At 43.3% G+C, this 25513-nt stretch overlaps 1 pseudogene; it reads left to right on the top strand.

The window, feature by feature from the left end:
• Window positions 1-7373: 7373 nt before the first annotated feature.
• LOC142390423 (uncharacterized) lies at window positions 7374-24599 on the top strand (annotated as a pseudogene).
• Window positions 24600-25513: the final 914 nt, after the last annotated feature.

Below are 25513 nucleotides of genomic sequence, written 5' to 3'. Positions count from 1 at the left end.
GCCTGATGGAACCACATTGCCCCCTAGTGGTCTGCAGTGTTGATTAGTTGAACATCTAAATCCCAGAGGACTCAGTAAAATGGACAAAATATATGCAACTAGTAACTTTTAACGATGTCCCTTCGGTATCTATTTGGTATTTGTTTAGTGTCCCCATTGTTAACACAGAAATTAGCATTGTGTAATTCACAATTCATATGTCACGATTTCATAGATATTCACCTGAATTTTGAAAGTCATAATTGTCTTTATCATGTGTGTTATTTTGATGTCTTTATATTACAAGTCTATGTTATATCTTTAATCTGCATATCTTAACAAGATGTGGTGTTTTCAGAATCACCGAGACAAATGTTCTATGAGATGGGAGTAATGGAGAAACACAGAGTTCTTTGTCTCATCCAGAAATCCCCCTAGCACAGATCACCTTACAGAGACATGCACACAGTTCAAGCATGTCATTGGCTGAAAAAGTAGTGTAAGCCCCGCCTCCGAGAGTCAAAACCCGGAACAGCGGAAAACACAGGCCTCTTGCCCTCTTGCCTTCTTGCCCTCTTGTGCTCTGGATCTTGTTCCAGAAGGGTTCCAACCCAGAGTTTCAGAAGGAGATTTGAGCAGAAAACAGCTGCTCACAGACTTTTAGAGATGGTTTAAGCAGAAGAGAAGAGCTCGCCGGAGTTTGGGAGTTTTCCATAATCTCAGGAGAGAGCGGAAGGACGTGTGGATAACGATGCAGCGGACGACCGGAGGAGACCCTCCAGAACCCAGTGAGACCCCGGAGACGAGAAAGAAAGATCCGAACAAAGAAACAGATTGAAATACTCTGAAGATGCACGTTTTACGTGTTTGTGTTCGTCCCTCGCCATCCACGTCCTTCTACGTCGCACGTCCTAACCTCCGCTGTTTCACGCCATCATCACCTTTTCCTACCAAGAAAGCCAACTCCAAGCAAACTTTTATTAATCTTCTGTGAACTTAAGTTCACTTCATCAGAGAAAGCAGCAACGGACCAACTCTGACACAACGATGGATCTGATCATCCCACAGTAAAGCCCTCGACATCATCGTCCCCGTTTCCCTGTGAAGAGAAGCAACTGAGAAACTAAAAGGGTCAGCCACCACAGCCAGGAAGGCCCAGAGAGCGGAAGAGAAGTCCCCTCGGACCCCGCGTGGCCGCTACCATGGTCCGAACCGACTGAACAGAACTTCAGCACAGTAAGACCGACCCGTTTTCACCTTAAAGTGGGTTTGATGGATGTCTCGAGGCTTTCACAGAATGATAAATTAATCCGAAATGTCAGTATTTAGCGTCAAATAGTCAGCCAACCTGAACTATTTGAATAAATCCAATATCTCTCCATCCCCATATTTTATTTTATATTCACTAAGCGTTGTATATAATCACCCATATTCCATGCATCTCCTGTTTGTTTAAAGGTTCATGTCTAAGATCATATCATTGTAATAAACAGCTCATATATCTATATATATGTTATAATCACAGATTGTGTCGTATGCTTTCTTTACGTAATGTCTGTCCAACCAAACGAGAACTTCACGAAAGTAGCGAGATATGAGACTGATTAGGCTATTAATTGAATATTAATTTAACACCAGGATCGTAAGATTTCGAACAGTTTTCCTACCTGACTGTGACTGAAAATTAAGTCAAAACCTAGGTTGGTGGTGCCCCTGAATTCGAGGTAAGGTTTATTTGAGACTGTAAGAACATCTCATAAATCCTTATATTTAATAGGTATATAAATACCCGGTAACGCTACAATGGTCAACAATCGAGTCAATGTCAACCCCCTTGACTGAGGAGGTAGGAGACACAGTAAAGGCAAAAAAATGCCTTTAAAATCCTAATGTCTCCCAGTTTTGATGGTTTTGTCCACCAGCACAATTGTTTGAATGGTTCCAAACTGTGGGTCACCATCAGCTGACATAGACACGAGAAGCGTCATACCAGGCCTGTAGCTGGTACCCTTGTGCTTAATCCAAGATGCCAAATACACCTCTGTGTACGTACCAATTCCCTCAAAACCAGATTTTACGCTTTCAAAGTCCTCTATGGTACCAAGGAGTTCAGTAGTTCCTGGGCCAACCTGGAAGTCATGAGAGAACAGCTGGCCTGACATCAGGGTGTAGCACATCTGTAGTTGGTACCTATATGCTTGCGTTTTGCAAATATTTCGAAAATTGCAAGTCACTTGACTCACGCGCTTGAAAAACGCATGTTTCGCTTCAAAACGCATGCACCAGAAATGAATAATGGGACCCAGTTTCCTGATTGCACCGGGATAGTGGACCATAAAATGGTGCTTAGGCTTCAAATGGTGATCGGATAAAGCTCTAGTTAGCGACAATGATGCTCCTCAATCAAGTGTCTCAAGAAAGTAACAGCTCCTTCTGTCAATTCTGGAGAAAAGATTAATTCCATACAGCTAAGCAAGGACAGGAGCAATTCCCAATGTCTGTTACCCTCTGGCACCAGATCGCCCACCATGAGAGGCAGTAATCGTAGCAAACACCATGTCTGTGTCGCAGTCTGAATGACCCATCTGGATTTTTTAAATCCTGTGGTCTGATGAGAGATGGCTTATTATGGCAATCAGCAAAACCATAGTCAAAACTTGTCAGTCTATAGTTCAACTGGTCAAGCGTCACAATCTTCTGCTCAATGAGTGAATTCAGGACAAGCTTCAACTCAAAACCTCCAACTCCCTCAAAGATATCGTGCATGATATCAGGAGCCACATTGTCTGTCACATGATAAAACTCCAGTTTGTTCAGGGAACACTCTCTTTTGACACCGGTCTCTGTAGGGTTATTGAGCAGCAAATCAGACTGATAGTTCACCTTGGTACGCATTGTAGAGGGATCCTCAAGAGTTTGCACCTTTAAAACTGGTCTATGTACCCGACACCATCGGCACACACTATTCGCAGAGAAACTTTCTGTGTAACCAAGGATGCTGTTAAGTCCAAGGTTGTCTCCACAGACCTGTGCCACCCCTGCTTTAATGCTGCCTTGAAACTGTGCAGTTTCAACCTGAACACCATTCAACTCCATTTCTTTTATCTGACTCACAATTGGCTCCAAGACAGCATCCATTCCGTAGGTTTTAACATCATCTGTCTTGTACACTGCAAGGAGGAAGTGTGACTTCAGGCTGAACAGGTACTCTTGCGGCAAGCATTTAATGGTGAAATAGATGAAACCAAGCTTGTGAACTGATGTCTTGGAACTGAGAGGATTCACCATCTCACAGTCATCACAGTAAAGAACTAGAGGAATAGACAACGCATCAGAAAAGAGGCTGTTAGTGGCAAAAATGGTGCCATCTCTAAAATCCTCAATCGCGCCCCTTTGAGCCTCTCGCCACTGTAAAATTCTCTCAATTGTCCCAGCACTTTCCACAATACGCTTCAGTGTTGGTTTTAGAGGAACACACTGAAAAGTATCACGCACTGCCACTGCCACCAATCCCAGTCTCACGGTCTCTCTCTTGGGTGTATGAGAAGCCAGGAAGAGGTTCTGTCTCTGGCTGTATGAAGTTTCCTGACTGAGTAAAGTATTTCATTTGCTTAAAGTCCGTTTCTAAACCTTGAAAAGGCTTTGCTGCAGTATTGAAGTGCTTGAAGGCTGATTTATGCTTCAGACGCAAAGCCTCTGACGCTCGGACGCAGAGCCTCTGCGAGCGTCAAAATCTTGACCACTCCCCCACGCAGAGGCTCTGCGCGCGTTGTCGTGCACCTCAGAAAAATCCTGACTACGCGACAGACGCACGCAGACCACCAACGGAAGTGCGCAGACAAAAGCGGCTGTGATTGGTCCTCGGTGTGCCTTTCCGGTTGTCTGTGTGGCTTCCTCCTTTGCATTTTCGCCAACTCCAATAAAAGAAGCTGTTCTTCTTCGATGTCGAGCAACTCCAGATCCATATCTTGCATACACTTTTTTTTTTTTTGAAAAATAAACACTTCCGCCGGCGCCCCCGAAGTTCTCGTCACCGTCCACCGAAATTCTCGCGAGGGGAAACTGCTGTGCGTCCCGAGAAATTCCAGACCGAGGTTGCAGAACCATAACATGAAAAGTGGTTCGCGACCAGAGCAAAGCAACACGTCAAGACGATAGATGCAGAACTATAATCCGCCCTTTAGGAGCTCTTCAGCCTCTGGAATACCTGTATATCCCTTTTCTCTTAAAAACATCTCCGTTTTGAGCTTCATGTCTCCAACAATGTCACTGATCAAGCAGCTAGTTTCTTCTATTGAATCTATGATTCCACTAACTGTTTGTGATGATCTTGACCTCAGCCGTGCTATAAAGAGAGCAACTCTTTCTTGCACATAGTCAACCTCTAGCTCTCCACATTCTTCAATCTGTTCACTTTCTACATTAACGATATTGGGGGGAGACTCATGGCACTGCTCTGAAACGTCTCCTACAGTTTCTAATTCGATACAGTGCCCCAGCAGATCATTTCTGCGGAATGATCTTACATGGCTAAATGTTCGCTGGCAGCCATCTTCAGCACACTGAAAGTAGCTTGATGAAGTATGAATATTGTGTCCCAGTTTCAAATGCTCAAAATACTCACGGACAGTATGCCCTGTACTCTGCCTTCTGCACTTAAAACAAGTGTAGCCCATCTTGTTTGTCTAGGTCTAAAATACCCGTCTTACCTCACACAACTTTTTAAGATTGGATGCAATCTTCAGTCGTGGTCCGACATGGGGGATAATTATTGACAGGGCACTGGCATCGAGTAGAAGGAAGGCCTCTTCATCAATCTTCTCAGCTGCAAAATACCATAAACACACATACCACAAAACCCAAATGCACAATATGACTTACCTACACATTTTCTGTGAGGAAGGATTGTATTTTGCACTTCTGGAAGTATTTTGCACATTAACATGGACCACAACTGACATGGATGTATCAGAGTACCTGATGTAGATGTGTGTGTATTTATTTATTTATTCATTAATTCATGTATGAGCTATTTCATATAAGGCCATGATACAGGGCAAAGTGCAATATATGCTGCTGGCTGTGTGCAATATATGAGGCAGTGTGCAATACTGGGATAAATGTCGGATACTGAAGCTTTTATAAGAGTCTGAAGAGTTTTTGCAGCATTCTGTTCTATTAACATCGCTAAAAGCATGAAATGGACAAAATGTTTAGAGAGCAAAATACATATCCAAATAGGTAACACATTTGTGTATGTTATGGGGGGGGGGGGGGCTTGGACCACCCCATTTGTCTTTGACCCTAATATGGCTGAGCCATTTTCATCATCTACACTTTGCTTAAAAAAAATCTTGTCAGTTTGCTTGCTGAGAGTAGAATTACAGATGTACACGCACTATGAATTTTAGGCTAAATGTTTAGAAGGCTTGTCATAAGCGCGTCATCCATCTATAACAAAATAAAAATAGTAACATCATTGAGCCAGACCATGACAACCAGATCAATCGTGTTATGTTAACCATTAAAAGGCTTGAAATGACTCGCCACTGCAGTGACAGTTAAAAGAAGACCCATGACATTAAAAACGAGACATTTGGGAGCTTTGTAAGTCTATACACCGATCCGAGAAGCATTTTATGGGCGCCGCCTTCTTGCGCTGGCGCCATTGCTGGAGTGTTGTTCTATTCATTAAACCCGTTATGCCATGAGCGGGCTAACTGGCATTTAATCAAAACGAGTTCGCTAATAAATTATGGTTTCACTTACAAAGTTCAAAATTGTCTCGTTTTCAACCCCAAGACCCTCCTTGGTCTACCAGCGAAATGTTGAGCAATTTAGGCTTGTTAAAGGCGGGGTAGGGGATCTTTTTCTGGAACATTTTTTTACATTTTGCTTGAAATACTCTTCACACCCCCATTGCAACCAATTAATTAAAAGTTTTGACACAAATATGAAAAGTTTTAGTGGCCTCTAGAACGTACAATCTAGGAAAAACAGTATCCAATCATTGTGAACGGTCCGTTCACAATGATTGGATACTGATGCCGTCTATCAAACTGCAATCTGCTCCTCCCTCCCCCTCCTTCTCCCTGTGCGCGTACCCTGCTCCGTGAACGTCCAGAAGCTTGGCAGGAAGCTAAACTAGAGCCAGCTTGGCTAGCACCTAGCATTATTAAACGTATAGTTAGCATAAACTAAATACTAAATACTAAATACGGCAACGATCGATGCTTGCTGTCAGAACAGCGCTCGTGCACCTTCGTGCTCGTGCGCGTTCATGTACTCTAGAGGCGTGCCTTCGGGGGAAAATTGAAGAAAAGGGTTGGGACTTTTTACCTGTGTATTTTCAAAATGCAGCTTCGCTGGACTCAAAATCCAGGATCTCCTACCCTACCTTTAAATGGTTGTGTCATTTGTTAGTTGTAAACATTGCATGTTGTTCTATGTTAGCTAGATAGCTAGTTCTAGCCCTGTGTATTTTACCTCAGGTTGGCTAGTTGTTAGCCGCTAGCTCGCCTGGGCCAGTCATTTCCACCTGTATTTATTCAGCGATTTATAGACTTTCAAAGCTCCCAAATGTCTCGTTTTTAATGCCATGGGTCTTATTTTAACCGCCACATATGTAGGTATATTGCTTGGAAATAGACACTGACTGGCGTATTGATACTCGTCTCAAGCTAACGTTAGCATAGTTCTAGTCCTATGGGGAAACGGTGCAGACTGTATGGTAGGCTAAGCTACACAACACGTGCATTTGACCACCACAGCCACCAAACGAGTTGCCTAATAAATAATGTTTTCACTTACAGTGTTCAACCACGGGGCCCTCATTTATCTACCACCGAAATCTTGAGCAATTTTAGGCTTCTTAAAGGATTGTAGGCCTATAATATGATCTTTGTCAACATAACATGTTCTGTGTTGGCTAGAAACTAGCTAGCTTTCTCGTTTGGTGGTGGTGGTGGTCAAATGAATTCATTCCCTCAGGCAACGTTAATAGCATTGGGCAGTATGCCGTGGCAGATAATACAGTACTATTCACATATCTCATTTAGGAGCAAAATATATTATGAATATGTAGTATCCTGAATATTATATGCAGTACTACCCCCATGCCACCAGAGGGATAACCTAGCTGTGTCACCTATAGAGATACTGATAAACCGGAACTTATAACACCTGAGTGGGACAGGATGAGACAGACAGCAGTCTGAGAACAGGTTGTGACAGTTGGGTATTGTGTACAATAAAGACACCAAAAAAGGACAAGCCCTGGACGGACATTATGATTTATTAGTACACGTTATCACATATTGGCGACGAGAATACAAGGACGATGACAAGTGCTTGAAGGAGGAGGACGGTGGATTGTTTGGAACGAAAGACGAAACGGTGCTAACAAAAGGGTGGACGCAGGACCAGAGCACGTGAAACGAAGATGAATGTGACGGTAGGAAATCTGTCAGCATTTGATTCGAAGGAGCAGACTTGGGAAGAGTACTGCGAGATTCTAGATCAGTTTTTCGAAGCTAATGAAATTGATGATGGAGATAAGCAAAGAGCTATCCTCATTAGCGTTGTGGGACCAGCCACATACAAGCTCATACGGAACCTGGTGAGTCCAGAGAAGCCCAGCACGAAAACATACCGCCAGATAGTCACTATAATGAAAGACCACTTCCATCCTAAACCAAGCGAGATTGTGCAGAGATACAAATTCGACTCTCGTGCCCGTCAGCCTAGTGAAACTGTGAGTGCATACGTAGCCGAGCTGAGACGACTAGCTCAGGATTGTAACTTTGGCACTACACTGGAGCAAATGTTACGGGATCGCCTCGTTTGCGGAAACAATGATGATAGGATTCAACGACGTTTGTTGTCTGAAACTGAGTTAACATTTGAGAAGGCATTTAAAATTGCCGTAGCTGCCGAAGCCGCCAGTAAGAATGTACAAGACCTTCAATCCAAAGCCCCGTTGGCTTGCAACAGCGTGAAAACTGAGGGAAAGGAGAGAAAGGGTGATTGGAAAAAGAAAGAGTGCTACAGATGTAACGGAAAGCAACACAGTGCAGGCGAGTGCAAGTTTAAAGAAGCAAAGTGTTACGCTTGTGGAAAAATAGGGCACATCGCCAAAGCTTGTCGAAATAAAAATAAAGGGAGCTCACGACCAGATGAAAAGAAACCAAACAGAGAAGAGCGACGCGCACGCCCACAGAAAGCACACAAGGTATGGGAGAGGCCAGATGATAGTTCATCAGAGCAAGAGGAAGCATTTACGTTAGCTTGCATTAAAACAGAAACCTCAACCAAAAGAATTAAGCCATTTGAAGTAAAGATGGAGGTGAATAGGCAGAAAGTAAACTTTGAGATTGACACTGGATGTAGCGTGAGTGTCATGAATGAGACAAACTTTAATGAAATGTGGAAAGAAAACAAGCGCCCACAACTAAAAGAAACCAAGCTTACACTGAGATCTTACACAGGAGAGAAAATTAAAGTTGTAGGAGTAGCAGATGTGGAAGTGATCTATGGCCAGCAAGTGAAGACACTGCCCCTAGTGGTAGTGAAAGGTACTGGACCTAGTTTGCTAGGAAGAGCATGGCTGGAGAGACTGAAGCTGAAATGGGATGAGATAAGACATGTGAGAACCGAGAAACAAGGGCTACAGCTAGTACTTTCAAAGCATGAAGATGTTTTTAAAGAAGAGCTAGGCATGTTAAAAGGCATGAAAGCAACAATTCGAGTGTCAGCTGAAGCCTGTCCCAAGTTCTACAGACCCCGCTCAGTTCCATATACCATGAGAGCAAAAGTTGAAGAGGAGCTTGATAGACTGCAGAGAGAGGGCATCATAACACCAGTAAAGTATGCTGAGTGGGCAGCACCCATCGTACCTGTCCTGAAGCCGGATGGTTCTGCCAGGATCTGCGGTGATTACAAATTAATAGTCAACAACGCCTCCTCCCTAGAGCAGTACCCCATTCCCCGAGTGGAAGATTTGTTTAATACCCTGGCCAGAGGGAAACAGTTTTCCAAGCTAGATTTAAGTCATGCTTATCAGCAGATTGTGATGGATGAAGAATCCAAGAAATACTTAACAGTCAACACACATCGTGGAGTGTCATCTGCTCCAGCAATTTTCCAGAGAACCATGGAAAGCTTGCTACAGGGCCTCCCTAGAGTAGCTGTGTATTTAGATGACATATTATTGACAGGGGAAGATGAAGCTGAGCATCTAAAAACGCTGGACGAGGTACTGAGGAGACTGAAGGAAGCTGGCCTGCGACTTCACAGACGCAAGTGTGCATTCCTGAGAAACGAGGTGGAGTACTTAGGTCACATTATCAATGCGGAAGGCCTGCACCCAGTGCAAAGCAAGGTGACAGCCATTGAAGAGGCTCCACAGCCAACCACAGTGACCGAATTGAAAGCTTACCTTGGTTTACTGAATTACTATAACAAGTTTCTCCCTAACCTAGCCACACGCTTAGCTCCGCTGCATCAGTTGCTGAGAAAAGAGTCCCAGTGGACCTGGAACAAAGAGCAGGAAGATGCTTTTCGATTGTCCAAACAGATGCTGAAATCAGCCAAAGTCCTGAGTCCCTACTCAGCAGACAAAGAATTGTTACTGGCATGCGACGCCTCACCATACGGAGTAGGTGCCGTATTGTCCCATGTCATGGAAGATGGCAGTGAGAAACCATTAGGTTTTATGTCACGCACACTGACACCAGCCGAGAAGCGATACTCGCAACTGGATAAAGAGGGCTTAGCCATCATCTTCGGAGTAAAGAGATTCCACAAGTACATCTATGGACGAATGTTTACAATCAGCACTGACCACAAACCGCTGATATCGCTTTTCCATGAGAAGAAGCCGGTTCCTCAGATGGGTTCACCGAGAGTGCAGCGATGGGCAATCCTGTTACGAACATACGAATACAAAATAATTTACAAACCTGGAAAAGAACATGCAAACGCAGACGCACTGAGCAGGTTGCCTCTGCCACAGACGGAGGAAGAGGACGCCGCCGACCAAGTCCTTATGCTGGATGTGATGGAAGATCCACCAATCACCACAGCTCAGGTGAAGCAGTGGACAGCCAAAGATGAGACACTGTCGCAAGTGTTACTCTGGTGCCTGAAAGGATGGCCAAAGGAGGTGGATACAGCGTTCAAACCGTACAGTAAGAGAAAGCTGGAACTAAGTGTGAGAGATGGATGTGTACTCTGGGGGTTGAGAGTGGTCGTTCCGATGAAAGGAAGGGGTGGGATACTGAAACAGTTGCATGCCACACACCCAGGCATATCCAGGATGAAAGGCTTAGCACGCTCATTTGTGTGGTGGCCAGGAATGGATTTCGATATCGAGAAGGAAGTTCAGTCCTGCCACACCTGCCAAGAAAACAGGAACTGTCCTGCAGGGGCGCCGCTTCATCCATGGGAGTGGCCTGAAACGCCCTGGAGCAGACTGCATATCGATTATGCCGGTCCTTACCTTGGAAAGATGTTCCTGATCATCGTCGATGCACATTCCAAATGGATTGATGTATACCCAACAAACAGTTCAACAAGTCAGGTGACTATTGAAAAGTTGAGACAATGTTTTAGTATACATGGGCTACCCCAGACCATAGTATCTGACAACGGAACATGCTTTACCAGTCAACAGTTCGAGGCATTCCTGAAACAGCTGTGCAGACATTCAAACAAGGAATTAAGAAAACAAAAGGAGACACACTGGAAACAAAAATAGCCAGATTTCTGTTCAACTACCGAATTACACCACAAAGTACTACTGGCTTGTCACCCGCTGAAATGCTCATGTCCAGACGACTGCGTTCCACACTGGATCTTCTGCTGCCTGATGTGAAGTCAAAGATGCGTAAAAGACAACTCAAACAAAAAGAACATCACGACACACACAGTAAGTGGAGAAGTTTTGCATCTGGAGATGACGTATACGTACGTAACTACAGCCATGGACCGAAGTGGATACCAGCAGTAGTAGATGAGAACACTGGACCCGTATCCTACACGGTACAGACAGGAGATGGACGCATGTTGAGACGTCATGTCGACCAGATTCGCAAGCGTCACGCATCATCGAACGACATGTCCAGTCCTGAGGTGAGAGGAGAGCCTGAAAGGCTGCAGTTGCCAGAGCAAGCAGTGGAGGTCGTGCCTGCAGACCCGGTCGTTCCCACAGCCGTAGGAGGGGAAGTGACTGAGCAGCCTGCTGAGCCAGCCCAGGTTCATCCTCCAGCTGAACATTTGCCAAAGACAGGAGCTGAACAGACACCTGTGCTACGAAGATCTGTACGCACCAGACAGACTCCTGCATATCTGAGAGACTTTGTTTGTTATAAGTGACATCCCTCAAGAAAGAGTCAGAATACGCTCTGGGATATGCACTAGAAGGTTTGGCAGTCTACCCAACCTTCCTGGTTAGAAAAAAAAAGAAGAAGAAAAAAAAAGACGTAAAAAGAAAACATTTGTAAACAAGCCTTGCCATAGTTATTTCAGTTGTTTCTTGGCATTTGCCCTTTAACCTGTAAAAGACGTACAGTAACATGGTTTAGTTATTGTAAGAAACCTTAGGTTGTTATGGAGATTCAGTATATAATTTCACTGGAATACTTTAAACTTAAGAGGGGAGGGATGTAGTATCCTGAATATTATATGCAGTACTACCCCCATGCCACCAGAGGGATAACCTACTTGTGTCACCTATAGAGATACTGATAAACCGGAACTTATAACACCTGAGTGGGACAGGATGAGACAGACAGCAGTCTGAGAACAGGTTGTGACAGTTGGGTATTGTGTACAATAAAGACACCAAAAAAGGACAAGCCCTGGACGGACATTATGATTTATTAGTACACGTTATCACAGAATACATATGTACCATCATGGATCATCAACCCTACCGTTTGAATGCATTTGGGCGTTTATTCAGTAGAATTGTCCACATAATGCCACTACATGTCTGCTTCAGTGTTTTCACTGGCTCAATGGGGAAAAAACTCTATGTCCGGTTTTGTAGTCTTCAACAAAACACCATATTAAGCGTCCTAATCTATCTAGAAGTGAAGTAAATCTGACACCTAATGGATTGGAGGTCAAACCACATTTGACATCCTATTTTGGAAAAAAAAAAAAAAATCCCGATGGGTTTATTCAGTGCGGCATCATGTCGACAAAATTCGACACTGGCGGGGGGGTAACCACATGGGCGCAAACATAAAGCTTCTAGCGATTACATTACAGTAATCACTAGCTTGCTAATAATTTTCCCGCTGTCCTAGCTACCTGCTTCTGTGACCGTGAGCATTCGTAGAAATGCATTGGCTGACTACCTCACATTGGTCATTCATCATACAATTAAATCACAACATTTATTGACATAATATATTTTACATTAGCTGTCTGTACCAGTTGGTTAGCCAAGAAATCGGTGCGCAGAGCCAGCTAATGTAAGTGTCCATAAATGATTATCTGAATGTCACGAACCATATGAATAGTTGGTAAACTAATCCAAAATGACAGTGAGTCTAGCTAGTTGTACCTGAGCAGATTGATGCGCTGAAATAAGGAAATAACTAGTAATAACTAGTAATAACAAGTAATACTAGTAATAACTAGTAATAACTATCAAATAACTTTAGATTTCAAAGTGAAGCACATTTTCAACTTACCTCCACATTGACGGTTGTCCAAAAAGATGGCGGATCGGCATGTCTTGAAATTTAAATCAGATTTTGTGCTTCATCACCAACCCAACAAAAAAGGGTTGCCATTTTACCCAATTGCAACCCATTTATGAGTCACATACAAAATTATGCACTTAACCCAGCATGTGTGGTTATTACTAATACCCAAAAATAACCCTGCAGTTTTAAGAGTGTAAAGTTCTATGGCAGAAAGGGGAAAGTATACTGCTATAGTAAACCAGTGGGCAACTATCAACATCTATGTAAGAGTGTTTTTTTTCATAATTAGATAATAAAACTAGCCTGCCAGTCCAGGTAAAACAACCACTGTTACTTTAACACCGGAAATTGCCCCTCTGATTAGACTTCAGCCGTTTTGCAATCGCTTGCAGCATGTTCTCGCTCAAAACAAGACCGTTTCAAACATCTATTGTATTTTGTCCATATCAATCATTTACAGTATTAAAAAAAAAAAAAGGTGAATATGGCCCAGAAGTGTTGCTCTTACATCTTATATTCACTTTGGAACACATGAAACATTATCTCTAGCATGTGTGAAAATGTCATGAAATTATATCAGTAACTGTTAGAAATCTAGTCAAGGCCTATTCTTTTTTTTCTCTCATCAGTTTGTGTACATGTCCAGCTGTCCATGGTGCCACCAACCACCTTCCAAGTAAGAAACTCCCAGTAGGATATTTATATGTCTTGTCTGACATGAAACAAATGACATTTAGCATTCCCACCTCAACATGTTGTACCTTTTAACTTCATTTTGAATTTGATCCAGGTCCACATTTGACCTAGAAACGTTTTGTCAATCAGAAAGGGACAAATTAAAAGAGAAAAAAATTTGGGCTCACAGGTAGATCGGTATAAAAACAAGTCTCTCTGGATTTAACTTGCAGTGTATGTACTGCAATAATCTTCAAAATAGGGCAGGAATATGCCTGGAGATATTTGTTTTAATTTGGCGGTATATTATTGCAATAAGAATAAACAAATTTCTATGCTGTCTTTGTATAAGTATTTACACTGATTAAACATACATATAAAAGTATTGTATGTGCCATTTTCAATCCAAAGAAACAGGCCTGCGGCAATGTGAGATATGTACAGCTTGTCCCTGGCAAAGGTGGTTGCTATCCATCAGTCATATTTTAATATTTATCTGAGTGGAATATTTCTGAGGCTGCAACACCAATTAATGATGAAATGTCTCTAAATCAGTTTCAACGAAACCATCTATTCAGTATATTTTTGAGTCTTGTAAACCTGGAGTAAGAGGTTGCAGAACAGTGTTTGCAGAATGTTGTTACATGCAGATTGGAAGCTCGGATCAAGCTGAAGCTAAAGTAGTTTTGTATAAACAAAAAGTCAAACCTCGCCTGCAGCTTTTTCAGCTGTCTGTATGCAGAGTGCCACTTCTGTCTCAGTCCTCTGTAAACAACTTTGTTCTGCTCATTAGCAGGCGTTCGTTTAGGTGTGCGTCTCAGAGGGCTTCTTGCTTTTTTGTTGCTCAGAACAGATTCTTTGAGAAAAAACAGACATCAAGATGTAATGACCAGTTTTTCTGTCGTGATAGTAATATAAACTGGAAATGATCAATTTTATGGACAATTGGAGAATTGCAAGAAGCTGGAAACATGACGGTGACCTTGCACTGTAAACTTCTAAAATTGAAACTGTAGCTTGAAGCAAACAGATAGCAATATTCATATAGGATAAGAAATCCTATGGACTCATGTTTCTGGCATTTGTTAAATGCGAGTCATAATCATATCTTGTTCTTTAGCTAGTAAACATTCAACTATAGATTTACTGAGTTTGTCATTAGGTGCAAGACAAGTTGATCTCATCAGAGCTCTGTTTAAATGGAGTTGAATCGAATGATTACACCAACGTTGTGTGTAGTTTAGTGTCAGGGGCTCCTTTCACCCAGCATAGGTCATCTGAACCGTTATCGATATACAAATATTAACTAGCAGCTTTCAAGTATTAGACAGTTCAATCAGCAGAAATGTGACTCTGAACAAGTTTACTTTTGTTCCAGTGTGAATTTGTTTGTCTCCCTCAGTTGCAAATTAAGTAGGAAGTGTACCAAGAAGCAACTAGCCTAAAATAGAAATGTTGTACGACATGGCACCACATGCAAATTTCCATACACTTTGTGCATGTCCTAACTCTTTAAATCTATTTTAAGGTATGTCCGTGTAGAACAAACATAAGTGGTCATTGTAATTCAACATTAAAAAAAAGGATAAATTGTCTTTGGTGAAAATAGATGACAATGTCCAAGTATAAGAAACTGTAAAGATTTTGTATGAACTACAGTCTGCAACAAATGTAAAGTCAAGTCAAGTCAAATTTATTTGTATAGCACATTTCATGTATAAAACAATTCAAAGTGCTTTAAATAAAATGAAAGGTAAAAAGCTGCCTTGGTGACAGCTTTGATGTGGCTGCTGAAAGTCAGATCTGTGTCCATCAACACTCCAAGGTTACGAACTTGGTCAGTGATTGTAAAGGCCTGAGTCTCAAGACATTTACCAATGCTGCTAGAGTTTTAACCAGGACTAAGAGATCTGAACACATCCCACCAGTTTTAAAATCTTTACACTGGCTTCCAGTCAGTCACATAATAGATTTCAAAAGCCTGCTGATGGTTTACAAATCCCAGAATGGTTTAGGCCCAAAATACATCTGTGATATGTTCAGAGAATATAAACCCAGCAGAGCTCTTAGATCCAAGGACTCAGGTCAGCTAGTCCAGTCCAGAGTCCAGACTAAACATGGAGAAGCAGCATTTAGCTGTTATGCTGCAAACAAGTGGAACAAACTGCCAGTGGAGATTAAACTTTCACCAAATGTAGACATTTTAAATCCAGGTTAAAAAAAATTCTTTTCTCATGTGTCTATGCATTAAATCTGCACGGTATCTTTTAATTTATCTGGACTGTAGCTTGTTTTTAAATTCATTTAAATTATTTTGTTTGTTTCTCTTTATATTCTTCTGTATTTTTAATGCTTCTTCACATCCCTGCTGCAATGCTTTTATTTTATGTAAAGCACTTTGAATTGTTTTGTACATGAAATGTGCTTTGATTTGATTTGATAATTGGTATCAGGTTCACTGCATACAACAATTTCACTCTGCTAACTCTGGCTAAAGTTGGGCCAAAGGACAGTGCTAAAGTTGACTTTCAATTCAGCAATTAAGGGAAGAGACAAAGCAGTGAAATTTTAATCTGAAGTCGATGTCAGAATTTTCATCAAAGCAACATAAACTGGAGGAAAGTTTAAATAGAGGAGAGAAGTTACTGTGGGACAACCATAATGCAAAAAGGTGTCACGGATAGGTTGCTAGCCGCCTTAAAGTTACTTGGGCCCGAGAGCAGACACTGGAAACAGGGAGGATAAATGATTAATTACAAATTAATAAATTATAAATGTATTAAAAATGTAATATAAATGACAAATTAACTTGGAGTCCTGGTGTAGAAAAAGCATTTGAAGATTTGAAGACATCCTGGTCTAAGGCCCCAACCTTGCGCCTGCCTTAACCCAATTTGTGGATCAAAAAGCTGGATTTATGACATCTTCTCCCTCTTAGCAGCAGTGTTAGCATCACTTGATATTGTCAGGTACTCTGATGTAACACTTATGGTCACTCTTGCTGCCTCTCACATCTTACATGCTCAGAAAACATCACGTTTATCTGCACAGAGGTGGCTTAGATATCATAACACATAACTTTAACTACCCAACGTCGAGATAAAACGCTGTAATATCTGAATTCTGCAACTCTTCTTCCAACAGCAGATGATTGGGAACCAAATGACTGTGTTGAGATCCTACAGCAGATCTGACAGATACGCTCCTCCCTAATGCAGACTTAGAATTGTTTGTTGATGGCTCAGCCTCGCACTCACCCGAGACAGGCGCTAGACAGGATGGTTTTGCTGGAGTTACATCACATAACACGCTTGTTAGTGGGAGACTTCCTTACAGTTTTCAGCACAAGCAGCAGAGCTGGTAGCTCTCACAGAGGCATGCAAGAAGGCAAAGGGTAGAACTGTCATTATATACACTGATTCGCACTATGCATTTGGTGTAGTACATGATTTTGGTACATTATGGAAACACAGGTTTCTGACATCGGCAGGCAAACCGATCGTACATCATACACTTGTTTCAGCCCTTCTTCATGCCATTCTATTGCCAAAGGCTGTTTCTGTTGTGAAGTGTGAAACTCTCACTTCATCTTCTGATCCTATCTCTGCAGGTAATGCAGCAAAGGAAGCAGCCTCATCTGAACATTTTTTCTCTCTCTTCTACAGGGTTGCCAACTTTTCCAAAAACCTTGGAGTGAGATTTCAGAGGGTCGGTTCGCGACACGCATCTCAGAAGTTGTTCCACAGTACAGATATATATATATCTGTGTAGATACATGTATAGATTTTATGAGTATGCAATAGTGCAGAGTGTGGGGCCTTCCTCTAGAAAATTTTGCATTTCTTAAATGCAATTTCTTCCATTCTAGTCGATTTTAGGGTGACTAGTTAGACATGGCAAATCCTAAATCCACATCTCATTCATAGCCTATATCCTCAGCTGCCCTTCAAAAGACAATGTTGTTTAACAGAGAGAAACTAGTCTAGGCTGGTTCAACAAATTTCAAGGCAAAGGTGAGATGGCATATGTAGATTTTTAATGGAGTTTCATGCCATAGTCATAGATCAATTCAGAGTTTAACAGAAAATGTACAAAATGACAATGTACAAGGTCCCCCTAGTTATTTGTTTGACTATAATGACAAAACGTTGAAGTTGACCTTACCTTACTGATTTCGCGGCTTCTCAGTGAAGTGGCAAATTCCGTCCTTTCCCTCAGACTGAACTGGCCGCGCTCACTTGAATCGAATAACACTACATTGCTGTAGTGAGATTTAGCCTTGGCAGACCAACGTCACTGACGTACCGACTGACGTAATGCCAAGCCGTTTCCAGCGAATCAACAATCAGAGAGGGATTAGACACTCTGCTGTGGTCCGAGAACGAGAGTGAAAAAAATCAACACAGAAAGAAAAAATTATCTAGCGTGAGATTTCTTTGTTAAGTGTGAGAGCGTGACACTAAGTGTCACGGCAGATGCGTGAGAGTTGGCAACCCTGCTTCTATCTGTTATCTGTACCAGTTGACCTCAGCCCATATGCAGATCTCCTGACACTTCAAGTCTCTTGCCTCTGCTCAAGAGCGCACCTTGTGGTCACGCTCAGGGGCAACCTTTAAGAATGAAGTTTGGATTTGCCCTGACAGTAAACCTTGTTTCCCAAGGGCCCTCTTTCATACATATGCTAAGTTGAGTCATGGTAAAGATCGTGTGGAATGCAGACTGCTATAAATGCTAACTGGTAAAGGTTCTTCAACATTTGCTGTTTTGAGTTTAGCAAAACATGTGTTATTTGTGCAACAAACAACACATCAGGAGTGATCAAAGTGCAACAGCAAGGTCATCCACCCCTCGATAGACCCTTTGAACATTTAATGAATTTTATTTTATTGAATTAACTCAGAGGGGAAGAAGTATTGTTTGTGAATAGTGTGTATGTTCAGCAAATGGGTTGAAGGTTTTCCCACTTCTAAACAGGATGCAGGAACGGTGGCAAAAATCCTCCTGGTTTACATTAAACCACGCTGGAGCATACCAAGGCTCGTAAGTAGTGATAATGGGCCCGGGTTTGCTAACCGAGCTCTTGATGAAATTTCACAATATTTGGGTTTTAACATTACTGTTCTGAAGGTTGCATGACAGCGGGTAATTTAAAATGGTCTAGCCACCAGGGGATGCTGCCGCGCTTAATCGCGGGAGTGCCGCGGTTCGCATAAGAGAAGACGAGACAGAAGATCGTGACAAACTGGATAACGTGGATGAAACTTATCTATCTACAAAGTTATTACTTTGTGTCGGTTTATCTGCCGTTTGTGGTTCAGTGTGCGTCCAGAGAAATGTAAGTTATATTGTTTGTTTACCGGAGCATTTCTTTGTTGTTATATTTATAAGTCTGCTAGTTGAGTATTTTCAGCAGTGTTAGCTATCTTCGCTAATGGTTCAAAGTAATTTATGTTATGCTATCTGAATGTCACTGACCATTTTCTTGTTTCCAGTTAGATATCTGATATAGTATCTCATGCATATTATCTCTGAGTATGATGTTCATATCTTCATGCTAATTACATTGTTATTTGGATTGTGTGCTATGGTTAAACATATTGTAAGCTGTTTATTGATAGCTATTATTGTTTGGTTTATTCCAGAACCACACACACCCACACACACCACACCTGTAAGTGCTATCTTTACTGGATTAAAGCACCATAAAGGGGATTGACCGCTTCCTGCCTCTTCATTCTAAGTCTTAGGGGAACTTATGGCGCATATCCACTAGCCCTGGACGACTCGGCATGGCTCGGCACGGCACGGCATGGCACGGCACGGTTGTGTTTCCATTACAACCTAGTATCACTTCGTGCCTCCTCGACGTGGGTGGGGTCGTCGTAACACGGTTGCGCAAAACCTCCGTGACGTCATTTACACGGTGCCCAGAGTCAGGAACGTCTGGACCTCCGTGACCGACCAAGGAGTGGATTTCCTCTGTGAAGCCATCTCGTAGCAGTACAAACTGAAGCAGTAAAATGTGGAGTCTTGTCTTGAGTCTTGTATTTATTTACATTCTAGTCGGTCGTTGTGCGGTTATGACGCTTCCAGTGACGACACTCATCGGCCAATCAGTGGAAGGCAGTCGGCTGACGTCATGTTTTAGTAATGCTTCGGCTCGCTTGGAACCAGGGCTGAGTTGATACCAAAAGTCTACCCGGTTGCAGGTACTGCGTGCTAGTAGAAACACGCTAATAGCGCGCCGTGCCGAGCCAAAGCGAGCTAGTGGAAATGCGCCATTATAGGCTGTGTCCTGACAGACGCGCGATTCGCGATTACTAAACAGAGAAGCTAGTCTACAATCGTGAATTATTAATAAGCCTCCACAACAATTAGGCATCATTGTTCTTATCATCCATAGTATGCAGGTGCAGTGGAGTGGGAGGACGGCACCATAAAAAATAAACTGGCCAAACGTTGTGAAGACAATGGGCTATCGTGGTTGAAAGCCCTCCCACTAGTGCCTTACCACATGCACATGCGAATTAGAAATAAACATGGTCTTAGTCCCTTTGAAAGTGTTTGGAATACCCCCGTCTACCGGCGTAGGTCCAGTGAGACCTGCCCTTACCACTGGCCAGTACAAGGCTAAAACGATAGGATATTGTGCGAACTTGTCGGCAGCCCTGTTGTCGTTACACTCACAAGTGAAAGCTGTACTCCCTGTGCCAGCCACGGCGGTCCAACATCATCTGCAGCCAGGAGACTGGGTGCTCATTAAGGACCACAGGCTGAAACATTGGAAGCTGAAAGGAATCACGGACACGTGGAGAAGACCTGCTTCCATAGAAGAGAATGGCAGGAAGGTTCCCGCAACGTAAGAGAAATTTGCACAATATACACAATTGAAGATGAAGACATTGTGTTAATTAAGGTCACAGACGATTTGACTGACATATGTGATATATATCTACTTCCTGCTTCTGAAGAATGCAGACGTGTCTCTGCTTCCTCCTGCTGCTTACTGCTTTATTCACTTTTAAATCATTCTACTTCTTTCCACAAGTTTTGGATATAATTTTATTCTTTTTCTTTTAATTGTATATTTGTAAACGGTATTATCCCTCCTGTTTACAAAGAGAATCGGACAGAACAATGGGCCTCATGCAAGAACTGTTCGTACGCACAGATTTGTTCTTAAATCGTCTGTACGAGTGATTTAAGAGAATTTGCGCATTCACCAATCTTTTTGTATTTTACGTTTTCTTTCAGGTACCAACAGAATTTACGAGTGATCCAGACCTGTCGTAGGAGTTTCGTAACATAGTCCGCTGTTATTCGAATCAAGTTTGCTTGACTAATGGATTGTCTATTTAATTACTTTGAAGCAATCATAAATAAATATATACATTATACCCCATAATTATGCTGACATTATTCTGTTTGACTTAAATTATGCATTAATTGCAAGTTAATTTGACTCTGTATATAACAAGGTCAATGTGAAGCGTAACCAGCGGCTGACTTGCTACTTTTGGATGCCTTAGCGAGTCAGGCTCTTGGAAGAGAGCGTGTAGATACCCACGTGGAGACAGACGAATGGCTGACATCGCGATTAAGATTACCATACTGTGCTGCTGCAAATATGCAGCTTGCTAGAGCCACAACTCCAGAGAGAAACACGCAGATCAAACCCAGTTCCTCACCACCCTTGGATTTTTGGCCACTTGAACCTTTCAGAGGGGAGATTGGAGACAGATCGGGTGTGTCCCAGTCCTCTGTGAGTCGTGCGCTCCCCTTGGTCATCAAAACTTATCACCCATGGTACATCAAATTCCCATACACCGCCGTCCAACAAGTACAAATTAAGAGGGACTTTCATGCCGTGGCTGGACTGCCAATCATAATCGGAGCAATGCACACATACGCATCAAAACACCCATGCCCCTGTCGTGGAGCGCACTGAGCTGCACGACAGCTCAAAGTCGTGCAGCTCAAAGTGCCAACATGATGAGGCAATAGGGGTGGGCGATATGTATCATTTGCGAAATTATCGTGAATGTTGTTTTGACGATGAGTAATTTTGCAATATCGAGATATAGGCAAAAAAAAAAAAAAAAAAAAATCGCCAAAAATCAATAAAGTGCGGCGCCAGTGGTCCTCTGCCCTTACCACGGCGCCACGCCCTGCTTTGAACGCTCTAATTTTTTCAAAGTAAACGCTTCGGACCCCGCAGGACACTCAGCTAAGAGCATCGAGGGGGCGCCGAGAGGCAGGGGCTGGGACAGACGGTAGCTCGCCTCGCGGCGGACCTTCAGCTCGATCCCGAGATCCAACTACGAGCTTTTTAACTGCAGCAACTTTAAGATACGCTATTGGAGCTGGAATTACCGCGGCTGCTGGCAACAGACTTGCCCTTCAATTGATCCTCGTTAAAGGATTTAAAGTGTCCTGTATTGTTATTTTTCGTCACTACCTCCCCGAGTGGGTAATTTGCGCGCCTGCTGCCTTCCTTGGATGTGATAGCCGTTTCTCAGGCTACATCTCCCTCGAGGTTATCAGTCACCAAAGCGGCCGGGGCACCCCGAGAGGCACCCCGCATGGGTTTTGGGTCTAATAAATGCAGCATCCCCGAAGGTCAGCGCTCGTTTTGCATGTATTAGCTCTAGAATTGCCACAGTTATCCAAGTAACGGTAGAGCGATCAAAGGAACCATAACTGATTTAATGAGCCATTCGCAGTTTCACTGTACCGGCCATGTGTGCTTAGACTTGCATGCTTGTGTTCATTTTATTGTGATCTTAACGCAAGTTTTAATTTTTTTTTTTTAAATATCGTCAAAATATCTTTATCGTGAAAATCCTAAAAAATATCGAGATATTTTTTTTTGCCCATATCGCCCACCCCTATGAGGCAACAACTGATTGCACGGCTTTAGTTGTAGTCATCGAGCGTGAGTTCTCCTGATATACCGCCCCCCCAAACCCAACCCAGTCTTCATCCCTGAAATACATGACCTCCTTACCACACTCTGCACAACCCCAGGGAAAATCATCATACTTGGTGATTTTAATATTCATGTTAACAACCCCTCTTCCTACTCTTTAGCTGAACTCCTCAATCTCATTGACAGTCTCAACCTCACCCAACACATCAATGTCCCAACACACTAAGAGGCCACACCCTTGATTTGCTGATTACCAGCTCCACCTCCATCACCAATCTCTCGGTGCACGATCTGGGCGTGTCCGACCACAAAGCCATCTCAATGGAGCTACCCACCCCGTCCCCCCTCAATAAGCCCAGATGACAAATCAGTTTCAGGAACTTTAAAAACATCAACCCAATTACCCTGACTACTGACCTCCAACATTTCTCCACTGCCAACCCTCCACTGTGAGCTACGCTTGTTAAAAAGAACGGGGCGTGTCCTTGAACGGCGTTTCCAGGACTCCGGACTTGCAGCTCACAAGCTGGCCTACCGGGAACACCAGAAGGCCTACAGCAAGTCCCTTAGTGACACACGGTCCCGGTTCTACTCCCATATAATCAACAATAGCCCTGGTAATTCCAAGCAACTTTTCTCAGCCTTAAATCACCTCCTCAAACCTCAGACCCCCATACACGCAGATAGCACGCAGGAGCGGTGCAACAGCTTCATCTCCTTTTTTAAGTCTAAAGTAGACAACATCCGCTCCGTTCTCTCTAGCACCCCCGCCTCCCCACCCTCCCCTCCTTCCAGCCCCCTCGCTCTCTCTGCTCCCTCAGACCCTCAGTCCTCAACTCCTCTGCTGTTTCACTGACACCACACAGCATGACATCGAAGTCATTCTGAGGAAGATGAATCCCTCCACCTGTGCCCTAGACCCACTTCCCTCAGTCCTTATTAAAGTCACTCCTCAGCAATAAGTCCCATGATCACCAAAATCATCAACAGTCCCTCCGGTCCGGCCATGTTCCCACGTCCCTGAAAACTGCTGTCATCAAGCCACTACTCAAAAAGCCCAGCCTGGACCCAGAAACACCTGTCAACTACTGCCCCATCTCCAACCTACCTTTCCTATCCAAGGTGTTGGAAAAGGTAGTTTCTGCTCAACTTCACAACCACCTTACCACTAACAGCTTGTATGAGAGGTTCCAGTCTGGTTTCCGCTCTGGCCACAGTACGGAAACCGCTCTGGTCAGGGTTACCAATGACCTGCTACTGATGCTGACGCTGGCTCTCCATCACTTCTCATCCATCTTGACCTCACTGCAGTTTTCGACACCATCGACCACCATATCCTTCTACACTGCCTCCACTCCTCCATCGGACTTTCTGACACTACCCTGGCTTGGTTCACATCATATCTCACTGAAAGAACAGAATATGTATCCCTGGGAGGTGCAAAATCAGACATGCACTCCGTTACCTGTGGTGTCCCTCAAGGCTCTGTCCTTGGCCCCACCCTCTTCATGCTCCCCCTTGGTCTTGTCATCAGCCGGCATAGAATATCTTTCCACTGATACGCTCATTACTCCCAACTCTACATTAAAACAAACCCAACCCTCTCTGCATCCCTATCCACAGTTTCCACCTGCCTGGAGGAGATAATGGCTTGGATTACGGCAAACTTCCTGCAACTAAACAGCTCGAAAACAGAAGCCATTCTTGTTGGCACTCCGCACCAGATCCGGTCATCCACTATCACCAGCATCACCTTCTACGGCCACGACATCCACCTTTCACCCTCAATCACTAATCTCGGTGTTAGGATGGACCCTCACCTGACCTTTGAGGCTCACATCAAACAACTCTGCAAAACCTCCTTCTTCCACTTCAGAAACATTGCCAAACTCCGCCCCATACTCACTCTCCCTGATTCCGAAAAACTTGTCCACGCCTTTGTCTCCTCCAGGCTGGACTACTGCAACGCACTTCTCATCAGGATCCCCAGCAAGAACATCCAGCACCTGCAGTATATTCAGAACTGTGCTGCCAGGATCCTGATGGGGGTGCGGAAGTACCACCACATCACACCCATCCTCAAATCCCTCCATTGGCTTCCTGTCCAGTACAGGATCGAATGGCACTGCCCCCCCCCCCCTACATCAAAGAACTCATCGCCCCCCATTCCTCTTCACGTCATCTCCGCTCTGGACAGGCCAATCTCCTCAAGCTCCAAAGGACAAGGCTCAGGACTATGGGCAACCGGGCCTTCAGCTCAGCTGCACCCAGTCTGTGGAATGCTCTCCCTGACCATCTAAGGGCACCACAGACTGTGGATTCTTTTTAAAAAGGCCTGAAAAATCACCTTTTTAGAAAAGCCTTTAGTTTGCCTGAAAAATCTTAAATTTATTTTACTGTTTTTTTTAAATGCTAGTTTTAAAATGTAGCACTCTGAGGTCATTAAATTGATGTAAAGTGCTTTATAAATAAAATATATTATTATTATTTTGATTATTACTTTTAGAAACTCTGGGAACCTCAAGTAAACCTGCAGTTTGGGAACAAAGTGCTCTGTTAGGAAAATATCTTATAATGAGATCTTTAAGATATGATGGAGCTCTGTCATTAAAGTGTTAGTTCGCCATTTTGCACATTAAGCCCTGTTTGGGGGTATTCTGGGATGAGTTAGAGATGTTCTGATCACAATTTGGACATTTGGTGCTAAACGGAGCATTTAGGTATCCACTGCTGCAGCCCCCCCACCTTTGCATTGAGTCAATGACCACTCAAGCAAACAATCATAAAACGGCATTAAACTTTCGTTTGCAGAGACATGAAACTCACCGTGTGGTCTGTGGTGAACAGCGATACGTTGGCTCGAAAATCACCGCATGTTAAGTGTTGAGGTGATATTTGAGGCTTGATACGCTGCGGCAGTGTAAAGTGGGAGGTGCCGGAACGCAGAGGGGGGGTGAATCCGGCGGCTCAGTATGGGTGTTATAGGTAAGGGAACAAAAAAAACACACTGCCTTGTGGGAATTACGATTTCTACGAAGTTAAGATTTCAATATAGATTTGCAGACAAATTAAACCATAGACCACCCAATAATCAAACACAGCATGGAAAAATATATTCCTCAGCCATGGATAACTTTTTTTTTCTGTGTAAACTGGGCGTCCGTCCAGATTTGCCCATCGCGAGTGTCCCTGACAATACCTGCTTCATCGCCAT

Source organism: Odontesthes bonariensis, chromosome 10 (assembly GCF_027942865.1).
Source record: "Odontesthes bonariensis isolate fOdoBon6 chromosome 10, fOdoBon6.hap1, whole genome shotgun sequence".
Classification (NCBI taxonomy): domain Eukaryota; kingdom Metazoa; phylum Chordata; class Actinopteri; order Atheriniformes; family Atherinopsidae; genus Odontesthes; species Odontesthes bonariensis.
Note: the sequence above shows the minus strand (reverse complement) of the source record. Positions and strands in the feature narration are given on the sequence as shown.